General features: G+C 39.5%; 1 protein-coding gene across 1 annotated transcript in view; it reads right to left on the bottom strand.

Moving 5' to 3' along the window:
• Positions 1-12,917, bottom strand: part of JADE1 (jade family PHD finger 1) — a 62,243-nt gene extending 49,326 nt beyond the window's left edge. The window contains exon 1 of the mRNA XM_068942059.1: positions 12,894-12,917. The gene's annotated coding sequence lies outside the window, so the exon portion shown is untranslated. The remainder of the gene's footprint in view (positions 1-12,893) is intronic.
• Positions 12,918-21,294: the final 8,377 nt, after the last annotated feature.

Here is a 21,294-nt window from a genome sequence, read left to right as displayed (position 1 = left end):
TTTTCAGATAAATGCCTCAGACCATAACTTATGCTCCCTGGGTGAAGGAGAACTCCCTTTTGAACACAATTCCTAGGCAAATGCAGTACGAGGTAATAAACGCTACAGAGAAGAGCTGACATAAGCTCAGACACAAAATTAAGGCTATCTGTGGAAACTAATCTCCACAGTACACAAATACAAATTAATGCAGCCCCAACAGCAATATTTCCCTGCCAAAGAATCGCACCTTAGTAACAACTAAAGTCCGCTGTTGAACTCATCCACGCAAACCAAGTCATTCATCCTGCCACCTCGCCCACCTACCCACCCCCCAATAATGAAACAGTACTTACATTGATACACAGTCCCCAAGTTTGCAGTTTACTACAAAAATACTTTCCCCCCCCAAAATATTTTTATTGTGAAAATAGGACAATCCTGTTTTTAATTTCACAGAACAGCCTAAAGCACCTTCAGATTTTAGAGCTTAAACTAGTCTTGTTTTCATCTACATGAAAATAAATGGAAAAAAAAACCCCACACATTCTCTACTTTCTCCCACACTTAACTTGGGGTCCAGACCTGTAAAGATACCTAAGAGAGTAGCTTCACACACCTCAGCAGTTTAATTGGAAGGAGCTCTACTGATGTCATTCACGTTTGCTGGCTCAGGGCCTCGACTTTTTCCATTCATGGCACACCCTCCAGGCAAGAGCTATCATCTCTGGGAAATGTCAGATCTCCTTATTTGATAAACAGTCCACTTACTGCCAGAAGGACATTCACATCGCCTATTGTCTTTCCCCTGAAATTCCAGAAACCTACCCAAAGCATTAATTTTCAATATTTGCAGAAGAAAGAGTCACAGACTGGAGAATCTCTTGATCTCTATTATCTAAACAGTGTATGCCCACTGCTGTGCTATAGTATAAAAAACCACTAATCTATACTTTTTTACCCAGTGGTCTGCAGGCCCCTTGGGAGCTCATGGGCTACTTCTGAGGAGTCCATAAAAAGTAACCAAGAATAGAAAAGCTATTCTCAGTAGGCTATTTGATATACAGAGGTATGCACCTCTGTGATTCTAATACATAATGTATGGGTTTTTTTCTTGTTAAGAGGTTCAGTAATTGTAAAAGACTGAACAATCACTCAAAGTGCCATTTGTCCCATCTTCCCGAATACTTTCAAAGGTCAGAACTGGCTTCTAGGAAAACCTTAAACATGAAGGTGCTCTAATCTCTTTGGAGAAAGGCTAAAAACTTTCCTGTCTCAAACTCCTTGGATCTGAGACTATGTTTTTGTTTTTCTTTAATTGGTTTTCCTTTGCATACACTGCCAAGTTTAACTTATGTCTCATATTTGAGGAAACGTTTCTTCTGGAAGTTATGCAAGGCCATACATGTAGGAACAAAACATGAATGTCTGCAGAAAGTAGTGACTAAAAAGGCTTTTTAAACTTCTCTAGAAAAGGGTCCAAACACAAGCCCTCTGTGCTGTAAAAGCAGCTAGTCCAGCCTTTATGAAGATAGAAGAAAGATGCTATTTTGTCTCTGCACGTTAATCCGGAATAATTTTTAACATTTTAATGCCTTTTTTTTTTTTTTTAACTTTTTAAAAGAATATTCAAAAATTGGAGCTACAAGAATAACGTGTATCCTGGAAAGCACATTACAAAGAAAAGGTTACATCCTGTACTTCTTTAACATTACAGCTATAAAGTTTTATACTAACGTAGCTACGGTAAGACAGGAAAGTATATAATAAAGCATACCAGGATAAGCCACTCGCATCCTTAATACGAAACAGCGCTCAAAAAGGGATCTACGTAAGCTGTGGTGAGACGTCCACCGCAGAAATGGCTTTAGTGGCTTAAGACACTGCTGTTATTCCTGCCTGAGGATACCACTAGTAGAAGCACCAGAATGGACTGTATGAGCGTTCCTCACTTGCTTTTCTACAAAATCAGTGCGTAGCTCAACCTGCCAGACCTGTAGCTCAACAGCTCAACCTGTTTCAGGCTGCCTGCAATGAAACAAAGGAGGATGGTAAAAGAAGCAAGCAACTCAGGAAAAAAAAAATCTTAATTCTATGTTAAAAATCTGACTAAGGCCTGACTCTAAAAGTTAAGAGCGAACAAAGTGAAAGATTGCCCTCATAATAGTTTTCTGCTGCCCTTTAGCCCCTCTGCTGGCTAATCTCAAGATTATGAGTAAAAATCTTCTAGAACTAGAGTCAGTAGAAGTTTTTCCACAGACATCAGTGGGACCAGAATTTCAGCCTTCAACCCAAATGGAAATTTAAACACTCTACAAAGTATGCATTTTGTTATAATAACATGTCATATATTAATAAGGCTCTGTGCCTCGCTCAGTCATCTCTATATAGGAATTGGTACTCATTCCAGGAGCACCCAGAGAATAGATATCAATTCTGCAGTTAGGCTTTGTACTAACATGCAGAACTTCTGCTCCCTTCTCCAAGTTGTTTCATTAGGTATATTCACTCCATATTAAATTTCATCTAACCTTTGATTGTTTATATAGTTGCTTAATTTCTTCCTCTTGACTTATTTCTGGGCAGATGCACAAAGCCAAAGAAGGAAGGAATATGTGGCTTTTCAGCATATTTGCTGCAGACTTTAGTGGGAAATGTATTGCTGCAGCTATCTGCTGAAATCTTTTCACCCACATTTTTATTTCATTGTATTTCATTCTTTATTCAATAATGCCAGCTACTCTTTTTATGCTTGAAATCTTTCATGTTAATCGTTGCATAGTCTCACCCCACGTGAAGGTGGAGCTAATAAACTTGAGTGTCTCCCCATTGTTAAGCTTAGCGCTAGTATCACTTACAACTCAAACCTTTTCTTTTGCTCTTTTAGCCGCTATTTTTAAGGATTTTTACTTCCATTTTCCCTTTCTTTCTTTCCAAGATTAGAAACCTGAAGGGAAGAACAAAACACTGATGCAAACCAGCAGTTTTAAAATTTTAGATTGCATCCAAACTTCAGGAGTAGTAACTCCAACAGAGCTTTTGCATCTCCTGTGATAGATGATGCATATATTGCAGAGAGATAAGACAGATGCACAGTTGGGCCAAACGCTGCTCAAGTCCTTTTGTCTTTAGACAACTCACATTAGCAAAGGAAAAAAGATTTTGACTCATGCATATGTAAATGAATGTCATTTACAAATTGTATAAGTGCAATGTTTTTAACTACTGCAAAAACAAATCTTTCTCACACAGCTGAGGTATGGACTAGAGAGGTGCACAGTTGTCACAGTTTTGTCTAATTCAAATACATCATTTATGGCAACAAGGTATCTGACCATCTCACAAAATTACACCTGAATTATGAATGCCCCTCTGTCTTTTTCTCTCTTTTCCTTTTGTGCAATTTCTGAATTATTTGGGTCTGTATTAAGAAAGTCAGGGAGACTAGACTCAAGTTTTATGTCATTTGCTTTTACTCTGAAGCTGAGGTTTATGGCCACCACGATTTCTTGTGGGAGCAATTTGCAGATTCGCAGGCCAGACTCAAAAAATGTTCTTTCTTCTGTGCTCACAAGCCTTATTCTTGTGGTTTACAGTTCCTTTGTTCTATTGAAATGTAGTTGTCATGGGTGCATGAGCCAGTGCCCCAGTAAGCAGAAGCAGTGCCACAGGGATGAGGATGTGGAGAGACGAAAATGACTCTTCAGAACTGAACTTTATTTTTAAAATCCTGTCAAGCAGGGTACTTGCAACAGTAAGTTGTCTAAAAGGCTACAGCTTTTGTAGTCTATTTAACAAGAAAACTTGAGTAGAGATTCTAATATTCCTTTTATGTGTGGGTAAGCAGGGATATACCAAGGTTAAATCACTTCCACAAGTCACATGTTAAGTCAGCATTAAAACCAAGAATAGAAACCAAAAGTCATGCCTCTCAGTCCAAAGTTTCTAATGATTAAACTCTCTCCTTTGGCCTGGTATATAGCACATAACGCAGTACAAAGTATCCCTCCGTGACATTTTTCACATAGATAGCTTAAAACATTTTTGCAAGTCAGTCATTGCAGAGAAATGCAAGTGTTCACCTTAACACATTTATCTTAAAGTGAAGCGGGAATAGGCATGCCCAATACATAAAATTAATTAATTTCAAAATCTAAAAGCACAGCTCCTGAAAGCAACTGTTTCCAAATTACTCTAATTGAAAAGTGGAAGCTGACAAGAAACCAGCAGAACAAGAACCTCAGGGGAACAACTATAAGCAGGCAGTTAACTTGTAGGTCTGTGAGTTAAGCAGGATGAAGTCGATGCATCACCTTTAAGGTAAACAACACAATTTTGAACACGATGAGAGAAGTAATTAGCAAGCAAGGCAATGCCCTCAGTACAGGAAGAATGGATTGTGAAAACCTCAGGCAAATGGGAGTTCAGCAGCTACAGATCTAATCTCCGCTGAAGTATATACACGTGCCTATCTGGCAGCTCATCAAGCAACATTACACTGTCTAATCTAAATGAACTTCAGCTTCAGTATTAAATTGTGTTTGTGCAGACAGAAATCATGTAATGAAAGAAAGGTGCTGTGACAAGACTCGCAGGAGAGTTCAAAAGAATCTGATTACAGATTTTCTGATTGCAGAATGTGTCCTGATAACCGGTTGCTAAAAGTGAAGTAGTGGTACCAGTTTACTGGGGAAGTACTACAAAATCAATTTTTATTTTATTCTCTAAGAACCTAGTGCCAAAATGACTTAAAAAAAAAAAAAGTGGCAACTTCAACTCTGGATCCTTAGGATTCAAAAAAAGATTAAACTGAAAAATTAAGACCAGCTGTTAAGACTGCTCCAAGCAGCTTGTGGTAACATTTCTGGAAAGAGCAGAAACCTTGGAAGGAGCTTTCTTTTTTGCTTCCACTCGGTACTTTATGGAATTGCCCCGGAGTTACTTCCATTTGTGGTCTCTCCTCAGGCAGCCTCTTCCAAATGCTATGACTCACTCACTGTTCACTGCATTTAAAGCTGATTCCAGACCGTGAGAACTGAGGTCTGCCACAGGGTCCAAGAGATCTCACACCCTCCAGTTTGTGCTAGGAAACAGTTGAGTTTTCAAACTGTTCAAGAGAGAAAATAACTCAAGGTGCTCCGAGAGCTTATGACTACCTACAATCTCCCAAAACAGAGGGGATCCAGGCGGGGCTCAGCACAACGCTTCTTTGGGGGCTGGCCCTACCCATGGCAGCAAGCAGGACTATGACAATTAGAAAAAAGTAACAATGCAGAGGAGATATTTGTTTATCCTCAGTAGATACATCTCTCTCTTCTCAGCTTACCAGTTTATCAGCTTCCATGCTTGAAATCCCCCTTAGGGGATGTCAGTCATAATTTTGACCAAGGGCCAATTTTCTCCCTAAATAGTTAGAGGTCCAGTGATTTCACCTGCAGTTGTCCTGGGACCTCTTTCGCATGTTAGTAACTTTTAGCTCAGCATTACACAGATAAGGCAAAAAGGGTCTAAAGAAGCTGCTGCTTCTGAATAAAGAAAACGCTAGTCAAACAAACAGGCAACTGCTGGTTACTTTAGCTTTCACCAATCAAATGTTTTAGAAATTAAGCTACTCAGTGTTTTACACTGGAAAAATGATTGAGCAAACTAATGTAAATGTCTTTTCTTGTGGCAATATTGAATGCTGAGATTTTCCACAGGTTTCACTGCGTAAGTAAGCATAATAAGCAGTTTAGTAAGATTTAATCAGCAGAAATGTAGTAAAAACTGTCTCACATATTTCCCTCTCTCTACTGAGACATTCAGAGGTTCAACATTACCAGACAGGACTAGGAACAGGAGGTCCAGAACAAAAGAGCCTTTACAGAGTAGGGAAGGTTGAGTCCTCTCACCTACCTCTTTCACTCTCCCCTGACAAAAAAAGGGGAGGTATTGAGATAAACAGTTTATCCCGTATCTCTCTGGGCCAGAGTCATGCAGCACATGGTCATAGCTGACTGTCTCTGTATCTGACCCGCACCACTACCTTCCCAAAACAACACAGCTCTTCTGCTTTGCTAAGAGCTTATCAGAAATACACACTCAGTAAAATGTTCACAAACGTAAGAAAAACCAGGGAACCTTATCAGATAGGAGATTATTACTTTATCTGTTTTGCAAATAGAGACATTGAGACATAATGGTAAAGACATACACATGAAAGTGGTCACTGGCAAAGCAAAGAGAATGTCATGAATCAGCCCTAACATGTTACACTAGCGTAATCCTTCAGTGCTGTCAGAACATATACAAAAAATAAAAGGTCAATCATCTTTAACAGTACATTTGCAAGCTGGATATGTCTAAAACTGAATTTCTGCTTCAGATTTTAGCAATGAGAGTCGTAAGAGATGGCAGAATCTTTGCACATGAAGGCGTGTTCAGAAGAAGCACCTCAAAGAGCTGCATGGTAAATTTTCAGTGCCCATAATGCAAGCATTCAGGATGTAAACAGCCCTTAAGTCATTTCATACCATTTTTAACAGTAATTCTGAACTGATATTAAAAAAAAAAAAAAAAAAAAGGACAATGGGGTTTATTGCTTATTTAGAAGTTACAGCTTCTTTGCTACTTACTGATCCTTTGATCCAAGACTATCACAGTTATGTTTAACTATGCACATAGTGAGAAATGAAAAAAACTTGAAAATCAAATCATTACTCTGGCTCCTGTGAACTTTGCTTCACTAAGCAAAAAAAAAAAAAAAAAAGCAGCAAACAAAATAAGCTCTGACCTCCCAGAACAACATTTTCCAAAAAAAGTCTGATCTGCTTATGCGGGCAGATTTTGGCACAGAGTAAACATCTGTGTTTGCTCCTCAAACTACGCAAGTCACAAAAGAATTTTGCTTTCTTTTATCCAGTGCATGCATTTAAACCATGGGCATTTATGTTTCTTTGAGGATCTGAGGCAGGTTGCTTTCTCCATGTAGAAGTGCAAGTATTGGGGCAAAGTAAATGTACCTGCTGCTTGTAATCTGGTCTCTGTAAGGGAAGAACAGACACATTCTGCACTGAACACATGTATCCTTGCGTAAGTACCAAGATGGCAGTTCCTGCCTGCTTGGCTTCTCAAATATTCAGTCAACCATAGCAGCATCTCTGCCCTCAGCCAAAGCTAATGGCGAGTCCACAGCGTGTCAAGATCTCTTCTGGAAGAAGATCCAACTACCTAAGGGAGCCAGGCAGAGCCACCAGCCACAGGGGAAAAGTTTGCCGAAGATAAGTTCAGGGGAGCCTGGCAGAACTCTAGCCTCACAGAGGACACTCACACGCCAGAGTACAACTTGTACTGGCACTCTAGCTGGTGCTTTAGATCAATAACATCTGCAATAAAGCACATATTGACTGACGGGCTGGACAGATGTGCAGAGGGAGGGAAAGGATTTTTCCTCTCCCACATGCTGAAGCTGGAGCCTAGAGCAATGATCGGGCTCTACTTTTCTACGTTTATCTTTATTTCCATACTTTCCATGTTGGTTCTTTGGGGTCTAGGCTCTTTGAGGTCCCCCCCCCCCTTTTTAAGGAAATTCAGTATCTTCCATGACTGTCTTCTAAAAAATCCTGCGAGTACTGTGCGCTCAGTGATGTTGCACATGCCTCAGACATCGTAGTTACCCCTTGTCTGCAAGAACTTGATTTTGGCCAAGGAAATCAGTGACAGTAGTAAGGTCCCAAACTTTGGACAATGCAATCAGAGACCAATTGCACAAATCCTGTCATTTTACATGAGCAGAATAAATAAGTATTCAGTAATGAAGTCGGTCCCCTTCAGAATGCAATCAACATCAGCTGGTCAAATGTTTTTAATCCTTCTAAAGTTGCTGAAGATAAACCGATACTCTGAATTCTATAATTTTCCATGAAAAATTGGCAGTCCAGGAAATTAGGCTACAACATACACACAGAATCATTCTATACTACACATACACACACGCGTATACATGCTTTGTTTATGAAAATACCTTGAAATCAGGAAATCTACAGGCCTGGCTAAGGGAAAAAGTCTGATTTTTAACGTTTGTCCAGGTACCTACACTTTGTAAACAACCACTGAAACCAAAAATATGAGTTGAAATTCTCTCCTCACTGGAAATGAGTGTGTGCCACTGACTTTGTGGAACGAGGATTTTTCCCTGGGCCTACATTGTGTAATTGCAGAGAATTCTCTACAGCTATTGCCATCCAAACGGTACGTGTGTTTTTTTTTTTTTTTTTTTTATAATTAACTGATATATCAAACAGAACATACTGTACTCACTTTGAAGAGCACTATCTCAGCCTGAAGATCAAATAAGGAATTAGCTGACAGAGGGCTTAAAAGCTGCATGTCATCTTCAGTATATGCACCAAATTAAATCATATTTAACAAGGTATTTACTACACTACCCCAGTTACACTTCCTAGAACAAAAACAGACACATTTAACCCTGTGAAATTTTAGGCCATAACTGAGAGCATTAAATACAAGTAAAGTTAGCCAAAAATGTGCTAGGTGGCTGGGCTAGATTCAAAGGACTTTGATGCCCAAGGCTAAAAACACAGTTCAGAAAATTCCTGCCCTTCTGTCTAGTCCTGGAATAGCCTATGCTTACTTACTACCTCCACGCATGATTGTAACATTCCCTAAAGACCTGCATGTCTTGTTTTCTTTTGGCATGATCTGAACTGCTTCAGTCCGCATAGCTAGGTCATGGCTCTAGTCTCACCCCACTGAGGTCAGACGTGGTCGTCTAGGGCTACCTATTGATTATATGCTTCTACTTCAACGTGAAATTCCCAATGCTATGCTACAGAGCCAAATGGCCTGCTTGTTCTTATCCAGCTTCATGACTCTCATATTCTTTGCTGCATGATGTCTTAACTTTAATAAAAAGGACAGAGAACAAATAACTCAGCCTGTCATGATAGATGGGCGAGAAGTGGGTTTGAACCCTCTTGGTTTGCAAACAGCATCAGACCTAAGTCTCAATAAAACCCAGGTCTGAGCACATTGGGAAACCAATATAGCTCAAGCAGAACAAGTTATTTCAAAGAAGACTTTTAAGTGCTTAACTTAAAAAATATATATATATATTTTTTTTTACCTCCAAATCCCAAATAGATTGAGACATTTCCCTCAAACTCTGATTCAAGTACCTATTTTCAAGAGAGCATCAGGAGTCAGATACAGCACTGTACTTAATATTTTTTTGGCCAGCTCTAGAAGGCTCATTGCCCCCTCATTTTTCTTCCCCCCCCTTCTTTTTTCTCTTCTCTAAATCTTCCCTGTCAGTTCTTCCCATTCGCTATTTAAGGAGCCTAGATAATTAATTCTCTGTCCTACATTCTACTACACACATTTGGGTATCTAACTTCAAGGCCTAAATGCCCATTTTTGGACAAGTCCTGGCCGCTTACTCTTTTGAGTCTTTTTCCTGAACTCCACTGAGATCAGAAAACCATAGGAAACCTCATCAAGCAAAGCTTCTTCTTGTTGAAAAGCATCTGAATAACGTCAAGAAATTCTTTTAAAAAGCTATCTGTGAATTTTACTAATGACAGGACACTTGAAATATTCTGGATGATGAAGAGATTCTACCCTGGGAAGTAACCACACCTTATTCTCCTTAGTCATTCAGAATGTAGTTTCCATACAAGCCTTTTGGAAAATATATAAGCTAATAGAAACATCAGTTTTATAATATTTTATGGAAAAAAAATGTTTTTAATTTAAAAAGAAATAAAGCCTGAACCTGTTGCGTTCAGGTATACCTGAGCCATGAGCAACTCATATTGCATCGCTCACTGCTACAGAAGGTGGATGAACTAAAAAAGAAAAGACTCCTGCAAAGCAAATCATTTTTTATCAACCAAGCATATTGTTTCAGAGTCCAGTGGCTCAAATCTGTCAATCTATCCAAACAAGCCTAAATAGAAAGACTGTTCTAATATAAAAGACTTTGCTTTTCATCTGTATGTTTGTAATGATGATTACAAAGTATGAATACAAAAGGAATGCTAGCCCTTGGACGGTAATTTGGTAACAACACAACATATATATTCTGGATACCTTTGTAGAATTGGCTTACTGTTGCCTTTTCCAGTTTCTTTTATCCTGAAAATAATGTACCGATTTGTGCATGCATTTATTCCAAATGCCTAAGTAGTCAATACACCTTTTCACACATCGAGAAAAAAACATTTACAAAGATGTTTCCTGAGCTGAATGAACAAAAAGCTACTTTTCACCCATGCTTGATATCAAAAAGTTCAAAATTTAAATCTGTTTGTCTAGATGAGACAATCTAATCAACATATGCATTTGAATTGAAAAAAATAGGTCATTAGTTTCAATGATCTACCCAGCTCTGTAAGAAGGCTGAAAAATCTGTTCGCATTTTTCAAATACATTTAGGTTAGGCTATCACTAAAAGATTAAGTTCATTTGCTTTCACATTTTGGGCTGAATCACTATGTATCATATCTTTATACTTACTAATTTTATTATAACACCTTTTAAAAACTGCAGGAACAATTCTTAATGTCTGACTGCTTTTCTAAAACAACATTAATATTTCAGCGCCGAGACTTGCACAGGACTTTTGCTAGATGTGCTGTGCGCATAGGACATGAACAAAAGTATCCTAACTTTTCTGTACTGTTAACCTCTATTAATCATACCAACGCGTTCAGCTTACACTTCGCTATTGAGAAATCCTTTTGTTCCACATGCACAAAAATCCTCGGTTTTGTAGGCCTCAACGTATCACAGCTTGCAAAAACAAATAAGTGATATGTTTTCGAGGAGATGAAGTTCATAGGTGCGTTACACTGCCTTCCAATGACAGCAAACCACACAAATTTCCTCAGGAAAAAACTTCTGCAAGAAACAAGTGAAGTTTCAATTTTTTTTTTCTTTGCTCTGAGGTTACATCACTGTTATCTCTTGAGTACAGCTGACACTAATAACCATGCTGCCTGGACTGCAGCTAAATTATCAGTTTCCTTGAAATAGTTTGAGGGAAGAAAAACAGCAAGGACGCTGCACAGGAAACTATGAAGGCTTGGTCTTGAAGCTAATTTTTAAAATTCCTTCAGCTCAGCCTTTGAATTTTAACCTACAGGTTTTCACATGTAAAAATCTATCCTTTGTGCACGCAGACTCAGGAGCTGCATATGTTGCTACCCAAACTGCACACGATACAATGCGTGGGTATAAACTTTGGGCCTAGCACCTGCAGACACTAAAGCTGTCTCCAGACAGTTCTAGCTGTTCAGCCCAAGCATTTCAAACGGTTTCCACCCTTTAGGAGACCACTTGCCCCCTCTGTTGAACACACTTATTTTATCCCTCAAGTCTCTGGTTCTCATGTGAAGAGCATTATGCTTTCCAGTGGCATTACATAGAGGCGTGCACACCCAAATATTTGTAGACAGAACTAGTTCTACCTCTCTCTGTGAATTAGTGATAAACAATTTGATACTGCGGGATGTTAGTTCTCCCTTTGTTGTCATTCCCTCATATATGTTCAGTCCCTGTACCATGTTATCCTTATTGTCTGTGTATATGTATATCTTTTATCATACGGACAACCAAATACATACATGAAATATCACCGCAGCCACTATATATAAAATGTCTACCTATTTTGCTAATTAAAAAAATACAGATATTTCCTGATAATGCAAAATCATTTTAAAGTGATAATTTCTGATATTTGCAGAACTCTGTTTGGATTCTGAAAAAAAAAATCATTGGCATTCATTTTTCTGTATTGTAAAAGTACAGGACACTTGAGCATCGTGTCTTCCTCTTTCATAAAAAAAAAAAATTATGGAAGGGAACTTGCATAAAGGAGAAGAATTTCACAGCTACTCTGTGGTAAATGATAAACTGCAAAGTGTCCCTTAGTGGATGTGCAGAATGTATGGTCCAGGGTTTGGCATGTCCTCATTTCCTGAGGCTTTTCCCTTTCATCGTCTATAGAGGAACTGCTGACTACTACCTTTCACAGGGAGAGGCAACCTTATTCTTCACTGTTTCAGATGCCAAACTTAGGAAAGACCAATTATTCTGTTCTGGTACTACAATAGTAGTTCTGAAAAGAAAAAACAGATACAAAAGTTGAGGATTAATGCCTCTCCTCATCCTTCCTACCCCAATTTTGCCACATAATTATTAGAGTCTTCCTGGAATGCTCCATGAAACGCTAAATTTGCCCCATGATACGAGGTCAAAGCACTTTTTGCATACTCGCTGATGCCAGCCTTCTTAGTTTGAACTAAAGGTCAAGTGAATCAAACAAGTTACATGCTATGCAACTGAAAGAAAAATGGAACAAAAATTAATGACCAGAACAGCAAAACATTTAAACTCCTTCATTCCAAGTCCTCCAGACCCTTGTAGTGCTTCTACTTTGATGTCCAAATTTACGCCACGATTACATTAAACAGGCCTTTTGGGAATGAACAGCAAGTACTCTGATAAACAGTAAAAACATTAGATGTACTAAATGATTTCATTGATAGAGACCACAGCAATAATATTTTCAGGAGAAAATTGCTCTTTTGATATTTGGATATGCCAAGTCCTAACTATCTAAAAAAATAAAGAATCAGTGATTTGAATTCTTACTCTAAAGTATGAGCTTGTGTACAAAATTTCCAGGAAAATGCACTAGCTTGAAACCAAGATCTGAAGAGGCATCTCTTCCTATGAATGGGTAACTAAAGCAAAACATCATTTTTACTAATACATTCCTAATCTTCATGGCCAACATAAATAGCACCTTTCAAGGTATCTATGCACCAGAAATCATAAGTTAGATCTGCCTGCCAAAATATTATTAATATGTTCTTTCAAAAGTTACTCTACTTCAGTCAATATAAAGTTACCTCATTAAAATTCTCTTCCATTAATTGAGGAGGCTGTCTTGTGTAGATTCATTTCCTTCCTTTTACATTCCAAGTCCATATGTCTCTTCTTTCATTTTAATGCATGTTACTGCTTATTTCCTCTTCTCCTGTTCCTCATGGATATTCCTTTACGTTGTTTCCATTCCTGGCAGCTGTTCCTCCCAGCAGCTGCAACAACAGCAAGAGATAGGAGTAACTTGGACTCCACTGCTCATGCAAAAGCATCACACTTGTGGTCCCCTGGTTGCTACATACAGCATGATTAGTTGAGCAAGAGCAGCCTCTTTCTGATGCAATTTTTGTGCTGAGAAGCCTTGCTGGTTCTCACGGTGGGTGAGTGTCCGGTGACTGAATGAGATTTGGTCGTCTCCAGCCAGCTCTCTGTTAAAAACCCATCACAGCCTGAAACAGCTGTCTAGACATTCATCAAACTGTTGGGTTCAGTCCTCCATATTTGGTCTTCGTGCTTCTAGGCTTTGCTTGGTTTGAACGGGCTTAAGTATTTTCTCTTTCTTTGGCTTAGTTGGTACATTTCCAGAGCACTAGCTTTCTATCAGTCACTCTTTCATGGGACTTGTTAGTCCAACTGCTGCTCTGAATCAAATAATACTAACCCTCCTTAAAACATGCTCTTCTCTACATCTCTGCCTAGGGATACTCTGATCTATAGCCTGTTTCAGGGGCCCACAGCTACTGAAACAAACCGACCCTTAACTTTGCGTGCAACTTCAACACCTGTAAATCTTCATTTTAGGAAGCACAAGCATTCACAGATTTAACTTTTAAAAAGGCCTTATATGCTAAATACAACCATGTACATCCTCACCTGATTCTCCCAAGTCTAAAAAAGTGCCAAAGACTAAGATTAAAGTCCTCTAAGCAGCCTACAATCTGCCATCTTCTACTCAGACCCACTGCGAAACAGAAGGCCCACCAAACATTAGCTTTTCCTCACTCCACAGTCTGTGTATTTGTTTTCTGCATTCCAAGTTTCGCCTCACGTGGCTAGGCAGAAGACCTGTAAGCCCAGATTTCTTTTTGAGATATTTCACAGAAGAGCCCCAAATTCCTTCTGCGAGGTGAGCCGTTACTCGCTTACCTGGCAGAATGGATTTTCTTTCCTGGCCCCCACTTTTTGTTAAATAGTATACCTATTCTAATGTCACTGCGTTATAATGGTCCAGGCACCTAACATATATTGTCAATGGAGAGATGGTTGCATTTTTTTTTCCTCCAATCATTTCTGTAGAGAAGGCCATAGACTGATTTCAATTAACAAAGCTACACAAGAAAAACTGTCAAATGAGACTTGTGGAACACTTCATACAAATAGTGCAGAAGCAACCTCATTCTTATTGCATCATAAAACTGAGTTTTCTCTGAATGCATTTTCTAAATTGTTACACCTTTTGCAATAATTAAAATTAAGGGAGTTAAGAGAGTAAATGGAGTTTACTAATTTATCAGCTAATAAACATCTGCAAGTCTTAAACCTCCATAAATACCCAAGAGCTTTATACTTTAGGATACCTCCATAGCACAGGCAATCTGCAAAATCAGTGAGAAAGCAGTAAGAATAATTTTTGTTTAATTTGACTGGCTTTAGTAACAAACATTCAGAGAAGAATTATGAGGGCAATTTTTTTAAAAGCATCCGTGCCATGGTTTGAGCTATTGCAGGAGTTATGCTACCTGTACTCCTGCAGTTTAGAAGAAAAGCCACCAAATAAAAACAAACAGCCCGAGATTTTAAACAGGAAAGCTTTTTTTCTGGAGTTCTATGATGCCAGTGGGTGAAATTCTGCAAGTACAGTCCATTTTGAAAGTCACCATTATAAAGAAATAGCACTGCTGTACTTCAGAGATCTGCTCCCTGAATACAGATAGGGTCCTCTCCATTTATTTTAGTGATGAAAATAGTATCTATTACTCTTTTAACTCAACAGAGTTAGAATAGCTGTGAAAGGGAACTGAATTCTATTTCACTCCGGTCACCACCAACAGACTTCCTTATTAAACTTCTATCATATGCATTTGATAGCATCAGGACTGAACAGGTAATATTAAGCATCTGCTGTAAAGACTATGACAGCAAACTATTATGCCAAAGACCTGTATTTTTCAGTAGGCTTTGTAAATGATGGTAAGGTCTAAACTGAGTTTGTAAGGCTGGCATTTATTAAAATATTATTCTGTGGAAAACAGCACCAAAATGCCAATACTTTAAGCTTATCTTTAGGAATGAAAACTCTATATATTCTTCGAGGAGGCTGATGGGAATACAGCACAACCATGGCTATCCTTTCATTTACAAGATGCACAGCACAGTAAGAGCAGGCCTGAAGAGCAAAAGAGACATTACTGGGAGCCAAAAACCCATGCTATAGGTGCTTCTGGAGGGAAAGGGGTCTCCTGAAATGAATGACCATTAGCAGTTAAAGCACTTTAAATATGCTCCTGTAGTATGCCTTTTGGCTTAGTTTCATCTAAAAGGAACTGACTTTGTTGTTTCCCAAGGTAACTCAACACCACAAACCAAAATCAGGCAAGGGAGGATGACCGGAAATGTCACTAGGGCATTTCTTCTCTGAACTAACACATTAACACATATGCACCCTGTGATGATCAGCAGAAATAGTTGAGGCAGAAACCATTTTATCTAAAAGGAATGATAAAGCAGCAGCATGTTTTCCATGAGAGCTCTGTTTTCTTAAATGCTTTCCCTGATTTAGTAATTTAATCCATTTTCAGGCACGTTACAAAGCCCCACTAACTTTGGAGTTATCGTTTAGGAACGGCAAAAAGGTTGCAGCCAAGGTGCCTGCTTAGCGTTAAAGTGCATTAAGGAAACTTAAACAAGACTGTGGTTGGAAAGGAAAGATTAGAAGATAACGTTACACTGCTCAGATTTTGATTTTTTTTTTTTTTTTTTTTTAAGTATCTGACCCTAGCAATATGGGTCAGATATGACACAGATGTTTTCAGAAACAGAAATAAAATATAGATGCATAAGACAAAGTGAACTTCATATCAGTAAATGGGTCTAGATTGTCTCAAGAACGAGAATCAGGTTCTGCTCTTAATTTCATGTGTATACCACCACTAAAGCACTGAGAGGTTCTCCGAGTTGTAAATTCATTCATCGCTATGTCTAAGAGTGAGACATATCCTGATGAGCCTGCCCATTCAACTTTCTTCCTCACTAAACTCAAGGATGTCACAAGTCAGTCTAAACTGGAGTTCTGAAGTACTGGGCCAGTGCCATCTTTTGTCTGTAAATTAAACTCAGAACTCCCCATCTGACACCTATGGCCAAGGAGTTCATGATTCTGTGGTCTAAGGCTGAGCTCTGCAAAGCACAGAGGTATGACCTTGGCTCAGCTTTTCTGAAAAATTATTGTTGAGCTGTGAGAGAATATGTAAGCTAAAACTATGAAAGATAAGAGGAGTAAAAACAAAGACTAAAGTGAAATTTTTGAGTGGGCAGCAGTAACTCAAGGACTAAAGAGAAAAATAGTACCATGGACAAGCATAAAGCACCAAAAAAAAAAAGCAGTCAACAGTCAGCAAGTCAGCAAGATCAAGGAAAAGCCTGTTATAAGAAGTAACAGAGGCAAATGTTTCTCCAGCTGACTGGCCAGCAGAGAGTCATTACATGTTTGCAGCAAGGACGGTGCACACATTACTGTTTGGCTTAATACAGCGTTATTCCTACCTAAAATGGATTAGCCAATATATAATTGCTGGGTACTCCCATTTGCAGATCTCTATGCACAGCAGAGAAGTTGATATCTCTTTATAGGCATCGATGCCTGTGGATATCAATACAGATTTCAATATTGGTAGGCATCAATACCTATACCAATATCAGAAGGCATTGGTACCTATTAATTTTGTTATGAATTTTGATATCAATAGGTATTGAATTTGATAGGTATCGATACTGATAGATATTGATGCCTCCTGATATCGATAGATATCAAAGCCTATCATTATTGAAAAACATTGATACATATCAATAGCTATCAGTATGCATCTACAGGCATTGAAATCTATTGATATCTTTCTATATCCCTACCTATCAATATCAATAGGCATTGATACCTACCAATATCAATACCAATTGATACATATCTATAAACATTGATGCCTGACAGTATTGATATCTATTGATAGGTACTGATGTAAATACACACATTGGTACTGATAGGCATCAATTCCTGGAGATACTGATAACATCTATAGGCATTGATACTTACTGATTTGGACAACTGTCAATAGGTATTGATCATTATCAATAGATACTGATATCTATGGATTCATATCATATCAATACCTTTTGATATAGATAGGCATTGATACCTATGAATTCAATACTTATCGATAGGTATCGATATCAAAGAGTATAATGACCTACTGATACATATTATTCTCAATACCTATCAATAGGCGTCAGTACCTTTCAACACCAATAGTCATTTATACCTATGGATATCAATACTGATTTTGATACTGACAGGAACCAATACCGAATGATATTGATACCTTTTGATATCGACAGCCATCAATTCATATTGATGTTGATACCTACCAATAAGTATTGATATTGATTGATACCTATTGATATCAATACCTATTGATAGGCATTGATACCTATCAACTCGGATACCTATTGACAGATGTCGATAAGTATTAAGACCTGTTGATACCTACTGATATTGATACCTATCAACAGGCATTGATATCTATCGAATCTGATATCTATCAATCGGCAGCAATACCTTTGGATACTAACAGGCATCTACACTTATTGGATTCAATACCTTCAGATATCAGAAGGCATTCATATGTATAATACCTTTCAATACCTATCAATATGGATAGGATCGGTACCTGTCAATGTAAATACCTACTGACAGGCATTGATACATATTCTGGCCCAAGAACAATATGAAGTTTGGTATGTAGAATATCGGTATTATTGTTTATGTAGCTTTTTCACCTGTGCTATACCTCCCAGAGCAAAATTACTGAGAAAAAGCATATTATTATATAATACATTTTACTAGTATTTTGCATTCACAATCACCTGCACAAAACTGCACTGCAAGGGTCAATGAGCAGGTGCAAAATCTCAGCCTAGATGCCGGGGTAATTTCTTAAGACTGGGTCTTGACATTTAGATAGAGGATAAAAATATAATGGTCTTGTTCCTTCTTTATTTCCAGGAATTCTGAGTACTTACATATTCCTCAAATTCATTTGATCTTTTTGGAAATCGATTCCCTTTGTAACAGGCAAATTTCCCTCAAGCATCTCTCCAGATAGCTCTGGTTTAGCCTCTAGAGATGTACTTCCTTCTTTCAGGTTTTACAGAGCCATTAGTTCTATTTAGATTTCTCTCTACCATATACTTAGTCCTCAGGCATGCCCACAGTTTTTATTTGTGAAGGTGGACAATGCAGACACCCACATCTGCTTTTTCTCTTCCAGCTGCAAACATCATTTCTTGCACAGATAGCTCCAAAACCAGCACAGTGGAACAGATAATTCCCACAGTGCTGCCTAAGAAACTGCAGTGCCATATGGAAAGACAATAACTTTACTGGTATTGTTCCCCATTAAAATATTTTGTCCACTATAGATTGTGCTCTGAAATCTGCTAATGTGACTGAAGGAAAACTGATAGCTACAGAATATATTGCTTGCTCATGTTATCATAACATGGATCAGTCTTGTAACCAGAGTATCAGCATGCTGCAACCCAGCAGACCATGTGGTCTTGCTGGCACCTCCTGAAGAGGAAAGTTTTCAAAGTTCACCTCTTGCCTGCTGGAGAAGGCTACAATCCCAAGACTAATGCTTCTTGCTGCTTGTAAATGTCACCATGGTATCTCATTACCACAACTACTTTAAAAAAGTCTGACATTTAAAAGATACTAAGTTAGAAACCACCTCCCAACTACACCACCGATTAAGTACTGACTTGTAAGGAAAAACCACTACCAAGCAATTCAGACAACCTTCCTTCAGCACTTTAGTTTTTCCAAGGTCATTTCCCATGCAATTAGTGACTCTGCCCAATTCCGAATACCTTCCAAACACTAACAAGATCACAGCCTCCATGGGTATGGCTGCTGTGAATCAGCACACTGAATCTGGCTACACTGAATCAGATAAGTCAGGATGGATGGAAGATGCTAAAGCAACACCTGCCACAGCAAACCTGGGAATGAAAAATGAGACATCTCCACTCTTAACTCTAAAGTAAAATATACCGAATATCAATAATATCCCAACATCTGTGGAAGTGCTTCATTAAGAAAAGTCATGAAGGGTGACAAAGGTTCTTAAAAAAGCTGGCATTCGTTTTCACAGGTTATAACAGTTCCCTTTATGAATATTTAACTACAAAAACAGGGCACAAATGAGGTGAGTTAGAGTAAAGATTAAATGGCTCAAAGGACTGCAGGCAAGCACCTTAGCTTTCAGGTTATGTCCCGTCAGGGAGTAGCTTAGCACAGTATGGGCAGTTCAGCTTCTATGAGATTGGTGCTGAAGTTCCTCATATCTCCCTCATATTTGGTTTAGGAGGATTACTTCGGATTAGAGCCAAGGGCCAAAACATCTTCACAAAACATGTTGGTCAATACTTTTTGAAGGGAAGTTATCTTACAGAGCTTAACTTCCTCAGCCACAGGTCTCTCTAAGAAGCACTGCACTGCTTTCTCATTTCTCACAAATATTTCAGTATCCACATTAACATCGCTCACAAAATGCCTCGTGTGCAAAAGCCTACTCATACCATTTCCAAGCAACATTCTGGCACCCACTGCCACTTCCCCACCCTGAGATTGGACAACATGGTCTTCAAGGAAGCATGACGGAGAAGGGGCAGAGGAAGAGACTTAACCCTGCAGCTGCAGGGGAATGCTGGAAGGATACTGTAAATGAAACAATGCCCATCTTCCTACATCTCCTCTTCTCTTCTCTAAGAAGAGAGACATGCAGAATGCCTTTTTGGGAATACTCACTGCTGCAATTCTTTCTCCTTCATCACTTAGAGGTGCTGAGCCTATGAGATGAGATCAAGCTGGTTGAGATCACTGTCCTCCAGACACCGAATAACCAACAACAAGTACAAAGTTTTTGGATGTGGAGTGATGCAGCCAAGGCCCTTTCCTGTGAGTTAGCCCCACGCTCTCTTCATCCTGGCACAAAATTTCAGGTACTCACATTTAAGAAATTACGGGCTAAATGAGTGGGCATTCAAGTGGATTGAGAACTGGCTGGATGGCAGTGCTCAGAGGGTTGTGATCAGTGGCGCAAAGACTAGTTGGAGGCCTGTAACGAGCAGTGTCTCCCAGGGGTCAATAGCGGGGCCTATCCTGTTCAGTTAATGCATCGGTGACCTGGATGAAGGCACAGAGTGCACCCTTAGCAAGTTTGCTGATGATGCAAAACTGGGAGCAGTGGCAGATACACCAGAAGGTTGTGCTGCCATTCAGAGGGACCTCAACAGGCTGCAGAGATGGGCAGAGAGCAACATCATGAAGCTCAACAAAGGTAACTGCAGGGTCCTGCGCCTGGGGAGGAATAACTCCAGGCACCAGTACAGGCTGGGGGTTGACCTGCTGGAAAGCAGCTTTGCAGAGAAGGACCAGGGAGTCCTGGTGGACAACAAGTTAACCATGAGCCAGCAGTGTGCCCTTGTGGCCAAGAAGGCCAATGATATCCTCGGTTGCATTAGGCACAGCGTTGCCAGCAGGTCGAGGGAGGTGATCCTCCCCCTCTACTCAGCCCTGGGGAAGCCTCACCTGGAGTACTGTGTCCAGTTCTGGGCTCCCCAGTACGAGAGAGACATGGAGCTCCTGGAGCGAGTCCAGCGAAGGGCTACTATGATGATTAAGGGTCTGGAGCATCTCTCCTCTGAAGAAAGGCTGAGGGAACTGGGCCTGTTCAGCCTGGAGAAGAGAAGACTGGGGGGAGATCTGAACAATGTGTGTAAGTATCTGAAGGGAAGGTGTCAAGAGAATGGGGCCAGACTCTTCTCCGTGGTGCCCAGCGACAGGACAAGAGGCAACGGGCACAAATGGAAAACACAGACAGTTCTGTCTGAACACGAGGAAAAGCTTCTTTCCTGTGAGGGTGACTGAGTACTGGGACAGGTTGCCCAGAGAGGTTGTGGAGCCTCCTTCCCTGGAGGTATTCAAAAGCTGTCTGAATAGCATCCCAGGCAGCCTGCTCTAGGTAACCCTGCTTGAGCAGGGGCGTTGGACCAGATGATCTTCAGACGTCTCTCCCAGCTTCAACTGTTCTGTGATTCTGTGAAGAAAGCAGCTATCGTGAGTGAAGTCTCATGGCCCCTGCCTACTACTAG

The sequence above is a fragment of the Struthio camelus genome, chromosome 4, assembly GCF_040807025.1.
Source record: "Struthio camelus isolate bStrCam1 chromosome 4, bStrCam1.hap1, whole genome shotgun sequence".
Classification (NCBI taxonomy): Eukaryota; Metazoa; Chordata; class Aves; order Struthioniformes; family Struthionidae; genus Struthio; species Struthio camelus.
This window is presented reverse-complemented; position numbering and strand designations above follow the sequence as displayed.